Genomic DNA, 22,226 nt, shown 5'->3' on the forward strand with positions numbered 1-22,226 from the left:
TTTGATTTTAATGTGTATATTCAGTTATTGTTTGCTTGTTTTTTGATTGAGTGTATGCAGTAATTTATTGTAGTATTGATTGTTGTTATGTTAAGTGATGTTTTTACAATTATAAACTTAAGAAAAATATTATTGTTTTCTACATTCAATGAGGAATGTGAGTTCTTCTTTTTCAGTGATGAGCTTCTTGTGTGATTCTAAGTACCTTTCTGTTGTTTTGTTAGTGGTATATCCAAAGGTGTTGCTACACTTCAGTGAAAATGTTGGTTCGATTGGCTTTCGTCTTGTAATTACTGATCATCATTTTGGTGACTGATTCATTGTTTCAATAGGATGAAAAAACCTACTGCTAATTTCAGTTATACTGAAATACACTGACTTTCTCACAACCAAACCCTCCAATCACACTTAGTCCATGAGCAGACAAGGCAGAAGACACACCAGTCCTTTATTGATGTAAAATATTACATTGTCAATTAGCCTTGAAGATGACCTAGTCTCTACGTTGAAAGCTCGGCACAAGAAACAAAATACAAAATATGACTGAAATTGGTAGTTATTTTTTGCATCCAACCGAATACGTGATTCTCTAAACATTTAAATAAATGTCAATAATGTTATTATTACTTAGGATGGAAGATTTGCGAGGAATCGGTCAAATAAAACAACTCGTCTCTTTGCCAACGTTTCGACAAATATATTGTCCTCTTCAGGGCGTGGCTATGTTTCTGTAACTCAACCAACCCGCATAGCCACGCCCTGAAGAGGACAATATATTTGTCGAAACGTTGGCAAAGAGACGAGTTGTTTTATTTGACCGATTCCTCGCAAATCTTCCATCCTAAGTTTAACAATTTACCGTCACGATACCTATATATTCATGTTATTATTACTTTCAACGGTAAATTTCACAAGCATTAATACAAGGAGACGGAGAGAGTAATGCCTAATTTTTTCAAGCGAACTTAACGTCCAACTACCAAATTAGGTGTCGTGGGACGGAAGCGGATAGCAAACATACTTTACTACAAAAAGTTCTCGTATTAAACATTAAATAAAAATCTTAGGGCTACAGACCGGGAAGCGATCCCAGTACCACAATACATATTAGCTAGCTTTGCCGGTCTCACCTTTAACCTCTCGACTATTGTGGTACCTTCAACTTTATTTTAAATGTAAGAAGTGATGAGTATTATTACGCTCCATGTGTTCGAAATCGATTATTCTATATTTATTATGTAAAGACGTATTTTCTTTAAACAGTGAAAATTCAAAACAATTTCCTTTTACCTTTGTATGTATTTTCCTGTAAATCTATTATTCAGAAAATGTATTACTACTTGAAGGCTATTCCAATGGGTAATTACAGTAATTACAATGGAACTAAAAACAGAACACTCTTACTTTAATAGTGTTTCCTTTTTAATGAAATATTCAACTTAACTCTTAATGACAGAAACAGGAATAACAAAAATCAATTATTCGAATAGAACAGAGCATTTTAATTGTTTTTCGATTACTCATGTCGCTATTTCATGTTTCGCAACCAGGTATTGATTTACCTCAACATTTTATGGGGTAAACGAAATTAAGGTTAATTATATATTCTATTTGAATTTAAATAGTTTAATACTTTTTTAAATTAACTAAGTAATAATTGAACTTTCTGTATTAAAACGATATTTGTTTTATAACCTAAAAAACTAATTAAGTACGAGGCTTGTTTTTAAAGTAAGTACCGTTTTGAAATAAAAGAAAAACAAGTATACTTTTCTTAACAATTTTATTTTTAAATGAAAGCCGGTACCTTAGTCCATTTTTCTACATAATAGCCACTAATATTAAAGGCAATTATCGTATCGTACAATCCAGCTTATGGAATCCCAACCTTAAAGAAGTCTGCCGCCTGATTGGACAACCAACTGCAACACCGTCTTTTTGTCCTCATCACCGTCGTCGTCGTCGGGCGCTGACCCCACCCAGATGCATCTCTTCTGATGCAATTAATTGTCACTGGCTAACGTTTTGCTTTAGTGCACCTCAGTCCGACATTTATGGTGCCCAAAAGTGAATGCAACTTTCGATAATTTTAGCGTCCGATTACAATTTCATGCAGTACACTTCTTGGCACTTGAGGAAACCCCATTTAGTAACGATGAAATCGTAAAACGGTCTATTCTCTTTCACTTTTTTTCGACAACTTTCTGCACCAAATCTTCAGTAATGACCTGAAGGTAGCCCAATTCTTTTCACGTTATGAACATCCGTACGGCCATCTTTAAAAGCCCTAACCCATTTCCTTTATACCAATTCCACTGCACATAATGTTTTCTCCATAAACTTACACTGATCTCACGATGAATTTCAGCTGTTTCCATTCATTTACCACTATGAAAACGAATCCTAGCGCTTTTTTTCACAGTCGGCGAGATTCTGGATCAACGGAGGCAATTTTAATTGCTCACAAACAAACGTAAACACGGTCGAATGTTTCCGTAATAGCGTCTCAATAAGACCTATTGTGATAGTTCAAAAAAATAAAAACTAAATTAAAAAATAATTAATAATGAGATAATCTGTTAACTTCACTAACACTTCTAAAACCCCAGATTTGAAGCTTAACCGTCGTCAATAAAAAAAGTTATCCATTACTGCGAGAAGTTACGTGTTCATAGCGTAGCTGACGGTCACAAGCGTATTGTTGAATGCTCATTTTTTATTTCTTTTCTTTTGCAACTACTAATTTCATATTACCAACCAACTTTAGAAGATTCTAAAAGCTTGCTACTACTAAAGTAATAGCACTTGGATTTAATGTTTTAAATCCCAAAACTTTTCTGTCCTATATCCATAAGAAGTGCGCTAAAGCTAGTCCTGGGTTGCAATATTAGTACACTTTGCAGAGTTCTATATCTTCAGATTCAACCACCAAGAAGTAGAACCATAAATTTTACTCTACTCTTAGTTCTTGTTAGCTTTATGATTATATATATATATAATTCAAGGTACTTTGGAGTAAACTGAATGACTCTAAAAGATAAAAGAGAAGTGTTTTTCATAAGTTTGTTTGTTCTAGTTTCTTAATTCGTTATCAACATGACGCGCTAGTTCTGTAACCCTGGCAATGTTTGTCTGCAAAAATTACGTCTTTTATCACTTGCAATCCCTGTTTATTTAAAATTCACATATTATCCTTAAAATTTGTATAGCTACGTCTAGTTTATTGCCTGATTTCTTTTCTAGTTATTTTCCAGTAATCCTACGCAGTTTTGGGTCAGATCAATTCATCTATTTTTTTACTGTGCGATCCCAAGTGGCCTGCAATGAAAGCTCATGTCTTTTCCATATTTCTAATGATTCCATTATTTTTTGAAGAATATAATTCATCGTTTTTGGTGACTGATTCATTAATACAAAAGGATGAAATATTTTGGCCGATTTCAGTCTTAATTTTTTATTATTTTTGAACAAGTTTTCGAACTGGGGACTGTAATAACAATAATAATAAGGTCTTTATTTAAATTTTTACAAAATAACGTATTTGTTTATTAAATTATATAGTAACTAAGAGACAAATACTCTGGTCCAAGGACCGCCTGAAGGGTCGTCTCTACTTATCTTCACCCTTATTATATGATCAGAGATTACAACGAATAATTAAATAAAAATACAACAAAAGAAGCAAAAATAAAATGAATAAGGTTCTTATTACAGACAGAAGCAGAAAAATGAAATAAATTAAACAAATATTCAAGACTATAATGAACTTAGGATGGAAGATTTGCGAGGAATCGGTCAAATAAAGCAACTCGTCTTTTTGCCAACGTTTCGACAAATATATTGTCCTCTTCAGAGCCTGGATATTACAAATACAAAACAATTTACAGAGTCAGTAACATAGAAAAAACAGTAAAAGTCAGTAATACAAAAATAACCAAAAGATTTGAAGGTTTGAAGATTAAAACAGAACAACACAGTTAACTTTAGGACGGACACGTCGAATTTGGCCAACTGCTACAATTTTGTCAATAATAAATAAATGGATATCCAAATATTGTACATAATTATTGCTGGTTTTTTTAAAATTTACTTCAAATCTTTTGGTTATTTGTTATTTAGTGCATAAGAGTTATTTGGTTTCTCCTGTGTTTTGTGTTTAACGGTTTTTGTTGTTTAAAGAAATTTCCCAATATTTATTGTATTTACTCTTTTGTTGTAATTAGTCTATTGTATCTGTCCAATTGTCAGTACCAAAATTCCCGTGTAAGTCCCACTATATCTGAATATATATACCTGCTTCACCATTTCTGGTTCTTAGTTTCTGTAACTCAACCAACCCGCAGAGCCACGTAAGTTTCAATAATTATAAAGAATTTATTGTATTTTACTGTTTATTTTTGTATTACTGATTTTTACTATTTTTTATATGTTACTGACTCTGTAAATTGTTTTGTTGTTGTAATATCCAGGCCTTGAAGAGGACAATATATTTGTCGAAACGTTGGCAAAAAGACGAGTTGTTTTATTTGACCGATTCCTCGCAAATCTTCCATCCTAAGTTTAACAATTTGCGGTCACGAAAACTATATATTCATACTATAATGAACATAATTATAATAATAAATCATATTTGAGGCAACTTAATATTTAGCTTGCCTACGAAATACGAGATATAGGACATATTTATTTGATAACAGATATATCTAACAATAGATATATCAGTTTAATATTTAAATTCCATCTAGGGACTAGGACATATCCACGGCCTACTCTATCGATAATTACAATATTTTTATGATTTTATTAATAACCCAAACATAATGGATAGAAGACGTAACAAACCTAACGATTACCAGTTTTTACCAACAATATCCGGTTTCTTTTGTTTTTTTTTGGGGGGGGGTTGCCCTTTTTCACCTCACAAAACAGTAACCCTAAAGTGAGAGGATGTTTATTTAACAGCAAAAAATTGCATTACATACTACATGCTTAAAAAGTTTACAATGACTGAACACTATCTGGAGGCCGACAGTTAGGATGCCAATGCTTGGAGATGTTGACGTATCTTCAATTTTAAATCATTTCTGTAATAATGATTCATTGGTTCATAAAGACGGCAAAATAATAATAATAATAACAATGTACGATTGTGCGTTTTATATATTATATATTATATTATATATTATATTATATATTATATTATATATTATATTATATATTATATTTTATATTATATATTATATTATATATTATATTATATATTATATTATATATTATATATTATATATTATATTATATATTATATTATATATTATATTATATATTATATTATATATTATTAAGAAGGGATGAATATTTTGCTAAAATTGTGAATTAGAAGAAAATTTCAAAACTAGAAATACCATTTTACTGAATGGTTTTTCAACATTTCTCGGACTTTTTCAAAAATATAATAATTAGTCTAGGAAAACCTAGGAAGAGGAGTTAACGTTAAAAGGGTCACTTTAGTTTAAAGTAGTGTTACAATTTGGGATAGTGTTAGTTAGAATTAGTTTTCTTTTAAATTAGAACTTTTAAAAATCCTTAAGAGAAATGTATTATTTATTGTTTTTGTAAGTTAGAAGAACCCCAAGAATTTTGGTACAGTTAGCTTAAGTAGCTGTGAAAGCTTAAGCTATTTTATCTTGTGCTCGTCTCATTTTCTTCAAGCGCTGAACAGCATTCATTTTACTTAAATAAATATTTATTCTTAATAATAATTTAACTGGTTATGTAAATGAAATTCTGTTTGTTTGCAGGTAAGAATGCTTGTACTTTCATACATTTGCGTTGGTATAATGAGGTAAGAATTTTTGTAATTTTTACTTTTTAATAGCCGCAGTTCCTAGTGTTGTTATTATTTTTGTAAATAATATTTTACACCAATATTTTTGTGAACAATAATTTACTCCATGATAACGGAAACATTGAAAAAAAAAAAATAATAATAACTTCCTGATCTTTTACTTTCTTAGAAAGATAAAATTTTGAAATTGTGCTAGAAGTTTTGAAGATCTAAAAATAATCCTGACAAAAAGAAAATAGGACATAATTGACTTGACATATTTTTGGAGCTAATTGACAAAGGTTGTTTGTGAATGTCCTTTACTCTCCAAAACTATTATAATCCACGTTTTCTAAATTTACGAATACAGACTTTACAATTTGAAGAGAAACAATGTATACCAGAATTGAGAAATAGTTGGCAGTGGTGAATCTGAAGGGAAATATAAACATTTTCTGGTTCCACAAATTAAATGTGGAGTAAATATTTGGTTCTAGTAGCACTAAAATTGTGTTGAGAAATCGAAAATCTCAGCAACAGTTAGTTATCTTTTATGACTTTTCCTGCATATAAATGCATACTCAGGAGACTTCAGTACTTGAGAATTACTCTCTTTCATTGGAGGAAAATGAACTTGCGTTGGTTGCTAGGCAACGCCTGACGTCATAATAGCCGGGCAGTGAGCCCTTTTTCATTGAGCAGGAATATAGGACACTAGATCAGACTCTCTGATTGGCTACACGAGAAGATTCGATTTATGGAAAGAATTCGCTAAAGGAATTGTTTGATTCCACAAAATAAAACCAATTATCTTTAAAGTTACACGGATTACTCTCTATAGCAGCTCATTCTAATCCTTTAATGGAACACCTATCTTCTTCCTCAATGCCAAGATGGATCCTTCAAGGTGTTTGAAGAGAAGATGGCCTTCGCAATCTACTCTTAATCGTGAGAGCAGTATAATAAGTGTTACCAAACTTTATAATGTTGGTAAAAGTTAAAAATAATTATTGTTTGTGAAAAAATGGATGAGTTACAACCTTAAGAATAATGGTAAGAAAAAGAAAAACACCAGATTTTTCTTAAAGCGTCAAATAAATGGCAATTTTCCAGGTGGGAAATTCGTAAAGATAGGTTCAATAACCTTTTGGATTGTCAAAGCTTTTCTATTTTCATTGTGGATTTAAAACTAGGATTTATTCTTTATCAGAAGTCTAACATAACCTTATCGTATCATATGTTTCTTATGTTTGGATTATTATATTCGCTAACAATGGCGTTTGTCAAGCTTTTTTCTTGGAAACGTTTACACTCTCAGGGGAGAGATGTCTTCCTTCTTGGATAGACATTCACAAAGGGATGCGAAGTATAGGATGTATCTGGCAGGTGATACTTCTTAAATGTAAGGAGAAGAATCTGTTTGCATAGTATTATCTGAACAAAGAAATATTTTAAAGTTGAATGCCCCCTTTTGGGGGGGGGGGTTATTCACAGACTTTCGTAAGGTCTTAAGGTTTTATTGATCAATTGGGCTTCTTATACGAGGGTCGTTTGAAAAGTCCGTGCAAAGTCAGAGAGATAGCACTACTGGCGCGTATCGAGGTTATGTTTAGTTAGTAGCATCTCTTGGAAGAACACACACCAAGTTTCAGCCAGATCGGTCTATTTCTTTGTGTTTGGCATTCGTTTGAATCGAGGAAGTCGAGTGATTTTCAAAAAATGGACGAAAAAGAATTTCGTGTGTTGATTAAACACTACTTTATGAAAGGCAAAACGCCTCAGGAGACTAAAGAGAAGCTTGATAAACATTATGGTGACTCTGCACCTTCGATTAGAACAGTTTATAAGTGGTTTCAAAATTTTCGGAGTGGCCAGATGGGCACAAGTGACGCTGAACGTTCTGGACGCCCTGTTGAGGTTACTACTCCAGAAATAATTGATAAAATCCATGATATGGTGATGGTTGACAGAAGAGTGAAGGTGCGTGAGATTGCTAGTGCTGTGGGCATCTCGAATGAACGGGTACATAATATTTTGCATCAACATTTGGACATGACAAAGCTATCCGCAAGATGGGTGCCGCGATTGCTCACGCTTGACCAAAAACGAAATCGTGTGAAGTGTTGCAAGGACGGTTTGCAGCTGTTCCAGAAGAATCCGCAGGACTTTAAGCGTCGTTTCTTCACTGTGGATGAAACATGGATACATCACTACACTCCTGAGACCAAAGAACAATCTAACAAGGGGGAATCTGCGCCAAAAAAGGCGAAGACCGTTCCTTCGGCCGGAAAGATTATGGCGACTGTCTTTTGAAATTCTCAAGGAATAATCCTCATCGACTATCTGGAAAAGGGTAAAACTATTACAGGTGCATATTATTCATCGTTATTGGACCGTTTGAAAACCGAGCTGCAAGAAAAACGCCCACGATTGGCCCACAAAAAAGTCCTTTTCCATCACGACAACGCTCCAGCTCACACCTCAGCAGTTGTGGTCGCAAAATTAATGGAAATAGGGTTCCAACTCGTTCCCCCTATTCTCCAGACTTGGCTCCCTCGGACTACTATTTGTTCCCCAATATGAAGAAATGGCTGGCGGGAAAAAGATTTTATTCAAACGAGGAGGTGATTGCAGAAACGAATGGCTATTTTTCAGACTTGGACAAATCCTATTATTCGGAAGGGATCAACAAACTAGAGCAGCGTTGGACGAAGTGTTTAAGCCTAAAAGGAGACTATGTTGAAAAATAAAAAAGGTTTACCCCAAAAAATTAAGTAGTTTTTATTTTTGCACGGACTTTTCAAACGACCCTCGTATGTTACTAAATCTTAAGTGGTCTAAACAATAATTGACTGACCAAAATGATTTTAATGTTTGCCAGAACTTCAGATTTTCTCTCCCTAGGCGCTTCTTACAGCTCACTGTCCCGTTTGTAACAAGAGAGAACACTGTTCGAAGGCCGGCAGTGCACAGAAAAAGGCTCTGGGTGCCTATAACCTCAGATGTTTACGCTAACTACAATTCTTACCGTTTTCTTCAAATGTTATATGTTTTTTTTTACTATATATTAATATAGGTGCTTCAAAAATGGAATAAGCTAAATGGTCAGTACATTAGTCACCCATGTGGAGATAGATCTCAGGTTCGAATCCTGCTGGCTGATCTCTAACTAGATCTTTCTTTACCTGGGCAGTTGACCTCTGATGTTACCGCGTATTAAAATAAAAATAGATTTTTTTAAATAAAAACTTAGTTATATATAAACTTCTAAGCAGAATGCAAATGAGTACCTACAGTCAGATACTAGATTGGAAAAGTTAGAATACCAGGTAGCTAGAAGACCATACGCCTGCAAGGCAAAAGGTCCGATTGGCTTAAATGATTTTACAGCTCACTGCTCGCCTACGTTACACCTAAATATATATATCCTTAACTTCTACTAAAAAGTTATTTACATTTTGAAAATGATGACCCCCGCCGGGCTAGATATGTGAATAAATCTATAGAATTTGTACTATACGACCGTAACTATGAAACTAACTGTTACGTATTATCCGTTAACAAGAATATGGGTATAACGTTCGTTACCATACAGTATGGAGTGTTACAGTATGGAATCTAATAGCGTGAGATACTATATACCATTTAAATCATATCTCATGTATTTTAAAATTAACATATTATCACGTTTCATTCCACATATATATATCTCTCTCTGTAGTATATTAAAAATGTATACATGGTAATCTATACGAGTATTTATAGCGTAGATTTAGTCATGGTTTAGTTCTATGTATGTGTGTGTAAAGTAAGTGGTGCTTACAATGTGTATACGCATTTATCTTTTCATCTATGTCTATAAATAATTTTATGTAATAAAATACAGTACAAAACGTGTATGGTGGAATACGTTATCGAATAATTGTATTGTACTTTTTAAAAATCTTTTATTTTTTTCCAAATGTAATCTTGACGCATTTTAATGAAAATAAGATTTAGACGAATGGAAAGAATTTCAACTTTTGATTATTCTGAAAGGTTAAAAAATCTTTTGATATTTCAAAATAATGTTGTGAGATACTCGGTACGATTTCCACTCTAGACTGTTTCTTTTAAATAGTCTGACTTCTTTTTTTTTCTTAATTTATTTTGTAATTTACAATCTGTATACATTGTATACAATCAGTAAATATGGAGAGAGTGATGAACTGGTGCGGGAGGAGAGAAACTACCCAGCGGTAGCACTCTCTATAGGAGAGAGGAGAATACGAGGAGGAGAGAGGAGAAATAGGAGAATAATGGCGTTTAGGCCTGCATAGTTATTTAGAATCTGCATAAATATATACAATAAGTAAATAGGAGGTGAATGAGATGAACTGGAGCGGGAAGAGCAGGAGGAGAGAAGCTACCCAGCGGTAGCACTCTCTATAGGGGAGAGGAGAATATGAGTAGGAGATACGAGGAGGAGCGAGGAGAATAATAATTTAGGTCTTCAGCCTACAAGGAAGTCGCGGGGCCTCTGGCGATTCAGTCGGCGAGGAGTAGTAGGGATGTCAGAGGAAGCGAGAGATAGTCCAAGAGGATTAGAGCTAGTCGAGAGAGTAATATGGAATTTTTGATATTTAGTCTTGGCGAGTTGGTCTATGAAGAGAATGTTGAGGTCGGTGTGAAGAGTGAGACTAGCCACCATAGAAAGGAGCGTCAGCTATCTATCGGAGTAGTTTTGACTGAAATGTCCTGTACAGTCCGTATGTTTGTAGGTTTGGCTGAACCCCACAGCTCTAGTCCGTAAGTCCACATAGGTTTGAGAATAGTGTTGTATATTAAGGGTTTGAGTTTAATGGGTAATTTGGAGCGTCGTCCAAGAAGTCTGAAGAGAAGTTTCGCACGTTTCATCATTGCTTGTCTTTATATTGACTTCTAAATTTCGCCGAAATGTCCTCTAAAATTGTTTATTTTTTTGAACTTTATTTATTTCCACAACTGCAGTATATTTCTGAAATATGTGAAACTGATACAACATGATAGTATAAACATGAGTAACACTGAGGGGAGAATTCAATCCATTGGTGGAACTCCCAAAGAAGAGCATTTCATTATTGTGCATTGGCACTTACTTCATTAAGAAGATCGCGTGGTTGCTGGCACTTCAACTTTCTTAAAGGATTTCCAGACAATACAGTAAGTTGGGAAACTAGAGGGTTAAAATGTTGAGAAAACTGAAAAGTGGTATTTGGCGTAGCAGAATCTTGTAGCTTTAGAAATATAAGGAACAAGGGAAATCTCGGTGCAAGGTAGAGTTAGATGCAAAGTAAGAAGCATTAGCGATTCGACGGACTGTTTTTGATTGAAGTGATAGAATTCTGTAGATTCTCTGCCATTTATGACTAAACAAAAAGAAAAGCGCAAAAATATGTTTCTATATTTTTACATATATAATATAAAATTTATTGTTCACGATATTTATATTTTTTTGCCGACAAATAGAATTTGTCTTTGGTTGTCACAGTTAAATATTTGCATTATTCGGTTAAGTTTTGGAACGTTTGTGCTCCTGTATTTTAAATATTACATTTGAAAAAATAACAAGAAATAAATTATCTTTAAATTATTAAAATAATAAATTTATAGCAAAATCTCGTTTGGGCGAGCTCAAAAATATTTTTTTTTTTAATTTTAAGTAGTACAAAGTAATTCATGGAATACGCATATCTGCAAGAGTATTTAGGATTGAAATAGCGAGGTTTCGGTCGAAATAATAAAACCAACAACTCCGTCTTTACGTCAACGTTTCGACAAATTTATTGTCTTCCTCAAGGCTTGAGTTTTTTCCTGTAACTCAGCAAACTCGCATACCTAGGATTAAAATAGCGAGGATTCGGTCGAAATAATAAAACCAACAACTCCGTCTTTACGTCAACGTTTCGACAAATTTATTGTCTTCCTCAAGGCTTGAGTTTTTTCCTGTAACTCAGTAAACTCGCATACCTAGGATTAAAATAGCGAGGATTCGGTCGAAATAATAAAACCAACAACTCCGTCTTTACGTCAACGTTTCGACAAATTTATTGTCTTCCTCAAGGCTTGAGTTTTTTCCTGTAACTCAGTAAACTCGCATACCTAGGATTAAAATAGCGAGGATTCGGTCGAAATAATAAAACCAACAACTCCGTTTTTACGTCAACGTTTCGACAAATTTATTGTCTTCCTCAAGGCTTGAGTTTTTTCCTGTAACTCAGCAAACTCGCATACCTAGGATTAAAATAGCGAGGATTCGGTCGAAATAATAAAACCAACAACTCCGTCTTTACGTCAACGTTTCGACAAATTTATTGTCTTCCTCAAGGCTTGAGTTTTTTCCTGTAACTCAGTAAACTCGCATACCTAGGATTAAAATAGCGAGGATTCGGTCGAAATAATAAAACCAACAACTCCGTTTTTACGTCAACGTTTCGACAAATTTATTGTCTTCCTCAAGGCTTGAGTTTTTTCCTGTAACTCAGCAAACTCGCATACCTAGGATTAAAATAGCGAGGATTCGGTCGAAATAATAAAACCAACAACTCCGTCTTTACGTCAACGTTTCGACAAATTTATTGTCTTCCTCAAGGCTTGAGTTTTTTCCTGTAACTCAGCAAACTCGCATACCTAGGATTAAAATAGCGAGGATTCGGTCGAAATAATAAAACCAACAACTCCGTCTTTACGTCAACGTTTCGACAAATTTATTGTCTTCCTCAAGGCTTGAGTTTTTTCCTGTAACTCAGCAAACTCGCATACCTAGGATTAAAATAGCGAGGTTTCGGTCGAAATAATAAAACCAACAACTCCGTCTTTACGTCAACGTTTCGACAAATTTATTGTCTTCCTCAAGGCTTGAGTTTTTTCCTGTAACTCAGCAAACTCGCATACCTAGGATTAAAATAGCGAGGATTCGGTCGAAATAATAAAACCAACAACTCCGTCTTTACGTCAACGTTTCGACAAATTTATTGTCTTCCTCAAGGCTTGAGTTTTTTCCTGTAACTCAGTAAACTCGCATACCTAGGATTAAAATAGCGAGGATTCGGTCGAAATAATAAAACCAACAACTCCGTTTTTACGTCAACGTTTCGACAAATTTATTGTCTTCCTCAAGGCTTGAGTTTTTTCCTGTAACTCAGTAAACTCGCATACGTAGGATTAAAATAGCGAGGATTCGGTCAAATAAAAAACAGCATATCAGTCTTTACGCACAAAAGAGTCTTCATTCTTCAGGCGTAAAAACTGAGTTACTGTTTTATCGAATTCTCGCTATTTCAGTCCTAAATATTAATAGTTTACGTTTACTAAAAGATAATACAAATTCGTTTTTTCCTGTAATTCATAAAAATTATTTTAATTAATAATATTAAGCAGTAAAGTTGTTAATAAGAACAGTAATAAGGATGGTCTGTCTCAAGATATACGAGAAAATGTAATAGCACATTAAAATTGTCTTTCATGCAGTATTTTCCAAAATCCGAAAACACAAATGATAATTGGATTTCAAACTGCCTTCTATAAAGAAAATTTAGGAAAAGCTACATCATTATCGATAAAAGATAAAGAAAATTTAATAGATTGTCATGTGACAGAACTTAAATGATTACGTAAAAATCTGCTTAAAGAGACTGGATTGTAACGAGTAAGCTCATATCCAAGCAACATTAAATTTAATTGGTACTTACAGGTAGTTGAATGCTTAAAAGAAATTAATTTAGAAGATTTGGGCACAAATATAATTATCCTAAAGAAGAACTTTGTAAATTAATTAATAATTTTGAAGAGAAAAATATGTACGCAATTTTTAATTATTTAATAAAAGTTTTAAAACTAAGATCTTACACTTTACAAAGTTTATAAAGTGAACATGAACTTGGAACTCCTTTCTAACAGATACATTGTATCTCTATACAAATAAAGATAATAATAATAAAATAACACACTCGGAATAACAAATTTCACGAAATACAATCATTTTTACGAAATGGTACAATTTAGCATGATTTACTACCAAGTAGTACGCGAGTCAAAAAAAGGTTGGGAGACGCTGTTCTAGAGGTAGATAATTGCGGGTGGAATTCACGTTAAGAGTTCAACGAGAAATATCGATATTTGCTCGATATTTTAAGTTTATGATAACATTGTTATTAGATGTGCAAATAATTTTTTCCAACATAGTCTGTTATTGAAGGTTCACAGAACCGTTTGTGAAGCCCATCCTGTACACATAATCTCCCTTTGCTGTCTCTTTTTGTTGAGTTTACCTAAGGATATTAGCAAAACTTCCTTTCAAGTATAAAAACGGATGCTATTCAGGTCAAAGATGTCCAGTTGTGAGTTAGGAGTGTTTTGAAACATGTGCAGGCAACCTTTTTTTTCTCTCTAAAAGATGACCAGATGGTTGATTGTAGATCTTCTGTAAAATACTTGGTAAACAACTTGAATCCTGGTATTATAACAGGAATTACACAAAACGTATAGGACATTAATGCCATCTAGAAGATTTATTAAGAGTATGCTTAGCCTAATCTTGGGATTATATATTATGTAAGAGAAATGTCCGGCTTAAATTTTTACTTAACATGCTTTCATGCAAGCTCTAATTGCTCTAACAAGAATTATAGCCTTCTTTTTACGAAATAAAACCAACATAAATATATACGTATATTTATAAATTAGAGGCATTAAGAGAGGCAAGATTTGGGTAGCAGTGATTTTGTGAGAGGCCCCAGTTCCTGCCCCGAGTTTATTATGATTATTATGAGACGTTCGCTGCGCAAATCGATTTAACTGCACTTTTTGAAATATCTTAAATTTAAGTGTCCAAAGCACTTGGTTCAGTCATAGCCTTTTATATTTATAATCAATTTCCCAAATAATAAAGTTCCATCAAACGACACCATTAAACGACAAAAATTTTTTGTCTATTGAATAATAAATAATTTATTTCAGAAGCCATTTTGATTGACTCTGTGTTCTTATGTAGATCATTGCAATAATTCAACTCAAATTCTAGTATCAGGCGCTGAATGATAACGGTAAATTTATTTTATAAACATTATTTCATTGCATTTCTCCACTTGTTTGTAACAGATGTAAAATTAATTTTTAGCCATTTTGTGTATGCTTGAGAACATCTAAATCTCTTAACATTTGATTTTTCTTAGAAAAATCTCGGAAAACTACTTATTTCCCGATATTAAGAAAAATACTAGCTTTACTGCCTTGGCAATATTTTTAGTAGAAAGGGGATGAAAAATACATAAAAATGACCTATCGCGTGCTCTTCTTTCTCTTTGATAACAAGTTAAAAAATTGAAATATGATTAATAAATACCAGATTTTGAAATGGCCTAGCACCTTTAATTTTGAAGATATCGAATTGCGGTTTCATAACAATTAATACTCTTTAAAACTGTGTATATGAAAATAGGGGTCAACTGCGAGCCCTCACTTTTGGTCGCGCGTCAGCCGCGTATGCGGACAGGAATCTAAAATCAAGTCACATATTCTGAAACTAGAGGTGACGGGCAACAAATTTTTCCTCTACTATTTTTTGCTCAGATCAACCGTTTAAGCATGAAATGCATTTGAGCCTTCTTAAAATGAGTACCCTGGTAAAATATAAATCTCTGCAGCTTTTTCTAAAAAATTCCAAGACGATGTAAAAATAGATTCAGATAAGTTGCACATCTAATTCTAATTCTTTTGGCTCAAATCTTTTTGTGCTATTTTTCTTAAAATATGTTCATATTTAACCTTTATGATGCACTAAACCAGGGGTCGGCAACTTATTTAAGGTAAAGAGCCATTTCTCCTTAAATAATTTTAATAAATCTTTCCAAGAGCCGCAAGGATGATGATGTACAAAATTCGGTAGATCGTTTGTATTCACAAATTATTATTTTATGGTATTCAATAAGATTTAAATGTTTTATATATTTATTTTCACATATTGCAAAATAAATAATCAACTAAACCTGTATTTGAATGAAAAGGCGGCAGTCCTACATATTACGTACTGTATTTTAATATAATTCTATTCAATTTCAAACCTATCACATTTAAAATTATTTTTGATAAAATATCTTTACTTTAATAAATGAAATTTTCATTTGTTTCAATAAAATTGAAATATACAATTTATTTTGGGCAGGCTGAAGAGCCACAAAATTTGGATAAAAGAGCCGCGGGTGGCCGACCCCTGCACTAAACCAAACAACACATTTGGGTTTCATGCGATGTTTTCATTTAGGATTTACTCTATCTTAAAAAAAAATAAATAAATAAATAATACAACGATATTTAGTGGCCTCCCTTCATGGAATTTGTGACTTCCCAAATCTCGAAAATTATTTTCTACACACTGGAATTTAACTGTGGCTCCCCAACGTGGACCACTCGCTTGAGATTACCATTTCCTGCAACCAGATGAACAAGGACATTAACCTGGGAGCCGGAAGTACACCAAAAAAAAAGAAGAAAGATGGCTCCAGTCACCAATGTTCATTAATGCTGACTCGCTTCTTTGCAATTTGACCCATCCTGTAATTGCTCCTCTTTTGTACTACAGATTAACCCAATGAATGGTAAAAGAATATTATTTAAATTGGTCTAGATTAATTGGCCAAGGACGAATTCTTTTATTTAATCAACTTCAACTACTCAAAGTACTTTCCACAGTCAGTTCAGAGTAGCAAGCTTTCCAACCAAGATTAGCGTCAAACTATTTTACAGTTCTGTAATGAAATAATATCAGCTCAAGACTTAATACTAATTTAATCTAACAATTTCAGAAAATGATGACCTTTCTTATTACTTTAGTATCAATTATAAATTCATTTAATGTTTATTTAAAATTACAATTTATTACGTCACTTCCTGTAAATCCATTTTTCAAAATGAATTCCTCTTTAGATGAGAAGTAATGTCTACTAATGTTTCTCGTCAATAAACACTTAACGAAAAGGTAACATGCAGGTATTGTGACATTTCAGAAGATATAAATGTCCATCCGACATTTTAGTTCTGCCTGTTATAGTAATAAAAACAAAACTTTAGCCTGCTTACATAGGGCATCATATGTTTTGCTTGTTTTAAGCATATCTATGTACATTTCAAAGCGTTTTGTTGAAAAAAATATGTATTAAATACTGTTTTATAACAGATTTCCTGCTTTTTTAAGGATACGCCATTGGTGTATTCCCAAAACATTATGACAGTTCGAGGAAGTGATTTTGGGACGCATTTCTTTCTTGAGTTTAAGCTAGGATAAAGCGCTGCTAAAATATATAAATAAATAATGCTGATTAATGCAACAATAATGTTAAAAGCACTATGCAAGTTTATTTTTTGTTAATTATAATTATTGTTCATTTTGGATATTTTAAATCCAAATAGAGACCACATAACGGTCTCGGAAACCGAGAATGATACTTAAAAAAAAAAAAAATAGTGGAAGGTGAGCCATCTCAAATAGTTTAGGGGATATTGGCTTAAAGACATTTGTACTGCGTTGGCTTAAACCAATTTTTGGATAAAACGCTTCTTCTGATCTAAAGTGGCTTCTGCACAATAGGAAACGTGGCAAAATGAGCCTTCCTAAGCTCCACCCAAAAGCGTAACCCATAAAGAACCCCTCTTAAAAAAAGAAGAAAGCATTATGATCGGTGGTTATTTAAGCCACATGTTTAAAAGCCGGCAAAAAAAGAAGACCATCAATGCTGCAAGGAATCGACTAAATGTAGCAGAAAATACATCAATCGAAGGGGAGTCCGATCCCCCCACACATTTCACTGTATCTCCGTCAAAAAAAAAAGTTGAATGAGTTAGAGATATGTTCTTGTGTCACCACATCATATTCTCCAAAACTTTTCGCCAACTGATCATCACCTTTTTTAACCTACTGGGAAACCTTTTTTCACTCATAGAACCTTCACTATTGAGTACAAAGGCCAAAATGGCGTTCTTTGGATCCCAAGATTTCGAAAGACCCGATTTATTTACTATTAAATCTACTTGTTTCTTGTTAGCAATGTTGTGCTGATGCCAATGGTGCTTATTTAGATTAAGTTGAACGAGCATTGAGTTGCACGATTTAAAAAACACTTTTTGAAATCCCTTAAAACTTTCCTTTGTTGATTATTGATTAAATCCTTTGATCCTTTATTAATTAAAATCAAATTATAATTAAGTAAAGTATTTGCCTATTTTTTCAGGCGTCCAACAACCTATTAGGTGTCGTGGACGGAGGCGACTAGCAAACATACTTTACTACAAACGTTCTCTTATTAAACATTTAAATAAAAATCTAAGGGCTACAGATCGGGAAGCGAACCTAGTACCACAATACACATTGATTTTACAGGTTTCTCCTCTAACCGCTCGGCTACCGTGACGTGACACCTTCAAATTATAATTATAATCAATTAAGATCTCTCACCGGTTCTGTCATTTTTCAGTGAAATTTTTGAAAATGTTTTTCATCGAATTGAGAAAATCATTCTTTTGTGTTCTGTTCGGGATGGAATGGGAGGGGGGGAAAACCTTTTGATTTCTTTTTTCTACTTTTCTTTTCAGAAGTCATCTCCAGTGTGTGGGCTACTTCTTTGTAGTAAACTCCCTTTTGCTGGCAACATCTTCTGTGTCTAAGAGATGTTATTCATTACTTAATTGAAGTATTCATCGTCTATGAAGTAACCACTCCTAATTAACAATCGCATTTGTTTTTGTTTTTTTCTTGAACATATAATTTTGCATAGTATATTTGAATGCTTCGATTTTAGAATTTATTAATGGTAAATAACATTTAAAATCGTAAGTAAGGATTATGTTTTATAATACAGTCGAACCTCTCCAAAACGGACACTGGCGGGGGAAAGCAAAGTGGCCGCTGTTTGGAGGTGGTCGTTAGAAGGAGGTAGGCAAGTTTCATAATGAAAAAGTATGGGTATTTTCCAAACATCTATTTAAAAATTGTTTATTATTAATAGATTTAAAAACGTACATAATTGCATAATTATTTAGCTATATGATATGCATCAAGTTTTTCTTAATTATCCAAAAAATTTATCAAAAAACTACATATTATTGACTTATTTAATAATTTTGTATAATAATCATCACATTTATTAATTACAATAATAATTTATGGTAAAATGATCATCATACTATCATCTATTATTAGCAAAATAGAACAAACCTTGCGGCAAGTTGACGATGGCTCGATTTGGTTTTTGCAAAATCTTCCAACACATTTATTTTCTCTTCTAGAGTTAACCACTTTCGTTTGAGAGACATATAGGAAAAAATAATATTGTTCGTCCAAAGTAATATTGAAAAATGATTAAAATGGTACAAGATGTATGGAGCTTATATAGGAAACTTTAGGAAAAATCAGAAAAAACAAAAACTAGAGAGGGGATAATTATTTTGATCACCGCGTCAAACGAACTTTTAAGAATAAGGTGGTCGTTGGTGGGAGGTGGAACATTTAATTCGTTCCCCAAAATCAATGTCCGCGGTTGCTATGTAGAGTGACCGTTAGACGAAGGTTCTTTTATATAGAAAGTGTGTAGGGGTAAAACGGGGAAATCCAAAAACTGGCCCGTAAATGGAGGTGGTCGCTAGTGAGAGTGTCCTTTATGGGAGGCTCGACTGTATATAACATTTTTGACGATGCGATGACTAATTTCACGCGATAGTGATGAATATTTTTGTTCTTAAATAAAAACCACCACTTCAAAACGCATATTTACGGTGAAAGCACAATCAATCTAGCCGTGAACGTGTGTGTATGTATTAATGAAATTATGTTCCCAAATTTTGTTTGTGTTAAATGGATCTGTTTGTTTGGATTTTTTTTTTTGGTTTAATTATAAAATAAAACCCAAAAACTTATGTGGAGCATAACGGTTTCTGGTATTGTTAGAGAACTTCAAGCAAGTGACATTCCTAGGAAGCCATGAATAATATAAGCTGACCCTACAATCAGGTAGCCTAGGTTGACCCCTGTATAAACCATAAATACTGCTGTAATTTCCTATCTATGGGGTTTAATAGTACATTTCGGGGTATTCTAGGAGCATTCATCCCATTTCATATCAACCCTCCTTTTCTACCGCATGCGCACATTATCTCTACCTTCCATACAGTCCACCCTGCCTCTCATCACGCCTACAATGAATTTATTGTCACAATTGTATTTGTTTGCACGTTGTTGTTGTTGTTATTGTTGGTACAATAGTACTAGAAGAGCTGGAAGTCCAGAAAAGGGTGTACCCCCCCGGCTAGAAGGCTGGTGCGAGGTATGAGAGAGGATACCCAGTGCTGTCTTTTGTTCCACGGATATAACTTAAATTTATGACTGGACCAGCTGGGATTAGGGTGGAATACTTGAGAGGGTCATCCTGCAAAGTGTGTATGGGGGGGAAATCGTGCAAGGAGGGAGATAGAACGATGGAGAAAGAGAGATGCAGAGTGACAGGTCCCTAATGCCATCCTTGGGAATTGCATTGGCTCCCCGTACTTGCTGGCTGGGGCCATATTGCTGTCGAAAGCAATACACTTTTCATCTTCAATAAAGAAAAATCTTATATTTTCCCAGATTTGTTTTTCTTAAAATCAATATTTCAGCCTGTTCTTGGTTATCCTGCAGAGACGGGCTTAGAATGGTTAACTTAAGATGAAAAGTAAAGTAAAGTAATCGTCTTTTTTTTAGGCGAGACTTAACGTCCAACTACCAATTAGGTGTCATGGACGGAGACGACTAGCAAACATACTTTACTGTAGATTTCTTTTATTAACCATCAAATAAAATCCAAGGCCTACGACCGGGAATCGAACCCAGTACCACAATACATATTAGCTTCGCAGGTCTCGCCTCTAACCGCTCGGCTACAGTGGCGCCCTGTCTTAAGACGAAATAATCACGAAACAGATGAAATTGTGCTACAATATTACTTTGTGGGAAGCAGTTTTACTTATTTTGAGTTATTCTCTTAATTTACTCTTTCTTAAATTCTGCAATCAATAATTCTACGATCCAAAAAAAAAAATAAATAAAAAAATAAATAAAGGGCCGCTCCGGGATTTGAACCCGGGACCTCCTGCACCCAAAGCAGGAATCATACCCCTAGACCAAGCGGCCGCTGGTGAAAGTTTAAACATTCCTTATAAATTTTAACTGTTGTTAACCTCCACAGTTTGGATTGGTAATAAACTACTTAACAAATGTAGCCATTATCTTTCTCTATTTTTTTTTTTTTTTTTTTTTTTTTTTTTTTTAAATGATTTAAGGCGTGTCAACATCTCAGGTTATTGGCGCCCGGAGCTTTATTCAGTGCACTGCCGGCCTCCGGACAGTGTTCTCTTGTTACAGACAACACTGTCCATCACCAGGACAGTGAGCTGTAAGAAGCTCCTAGGAAGAGAGAATCTAGGGGACCAGCAGCTGGATTCGAACCCGGGACCTCCGCGTGGGAATCCAATACGCTAACCTCATAGCTAACCCCTTCCCTTATCTTTCTCTATTAAAATAAATAATATTAAATAAAATAGGAAATTTGTGCTTTTGTAAATTCTATATTCATTCATTTCCCATTGGAAACTCCATTTAGAAAATTTGGTAAAATGTTATAGTTCCGCATAAAAGGAGTTAAGGAAAGTAATAATTTAGAAGGTACCATATTCGATTACTTATTAAAAAAAAGTGGACCCTGATGGCCCACAAAATCTGCAGAATACAGTGATTATCTAATATGCTCGAATTTATTAAAATATATACGCGTATTAAGTAATTTTCGTACTAAGAATGCCTAATTTTGCAGGCCTTATTTACGTCCAACTGCCAAAGCAGGTGCCAAAGTCAGAGATGAATAGTTTAAGTTGAATTCTATAAATTTCCTTTAATATTAACCATTAAATAAAATCCAAGGCCTAGAGACGGGGAATCGAACCCACTAACCAACAATACATCCAAGCATTGCAGGCCTCGCCTTTAACCGCTCGGCTATCGTGGCGCTTATTGTCAATGTATTACAATGAACAGTAAGCCCTTATAGTGGTTTGGGTAACTATTTAGGGAAACAATCTTTTTTATTTTTATTTATTTATTTAAAGAGAATTGCGCTTTTGGACTACAATTTTTTTTTTCTGTGTCTTACCGAAATTATTTAAAAAAAAAAAAAAACTAAGGGCCGCTCCGGGATTTGAACCCGGGACCTCCTGCACCCAAAGCAGGAATCATACCCCTAGACCAAGCGGCCGCTGGTGAAAGTTTAAACATTCCTTATTAAATTAAATTGTGGTTTAATGCATAATTGTTATTTATATAAATTTATAATTAAGGTTATATGAAATAATTCGACCAAAATAATTT

The 22,226-nt window shown here is 33.8% G+C and overlaps 1 protein-coding gene and 2 non-coding genes across 6 annotated transcripts in view; 1 reads left to right on the forward strand and 2 right to left on the reverse strand.

Moving 5' to 3' along the window:
- Positions 1-22,226, forward strand: part of Ten-a (Teneurin-a transmembrane protein) — a 1,628,256-nt gene that overhangs the window by 1,303,835 nt on the left and 302,195 nt on the right. The gene's annotated exons all lie outside the window — the stretch shown is intronic.
- On the reverse strand, positions 20,925-20,996 carry TRNAP-UGG (transfer RNA proline (anticodon UGG)). The gene has a single exon. It is a non-coding gene; the product is annotated as a tRNA-Pro (tRNA).
- TRNAP-UGG (transfer RNA proline (anticodon UGG)) lies at positions 22,042-22,113 on the reverse strand. The gene has a single exon. It is a non-coding gene; the product is annotated as a tRNA-Pro (tRNA).

Source organism: Rhodnius prolixus, unplaced genomic scaffold (genome assembly GCF_049639745.1).
Source record: "Rhodnius prolixus isolate KJV_2025 unplaced genomic scaffold, Rpr scaffold_6, whole genome shotgun sequence".
Classification (NCBI taxonomy): Eukaryota; Metazoa; Arthropoda; class Insecta; order Hemiptera; family Reduviidae; genus Rhodnius; species Rhodnius prolixus.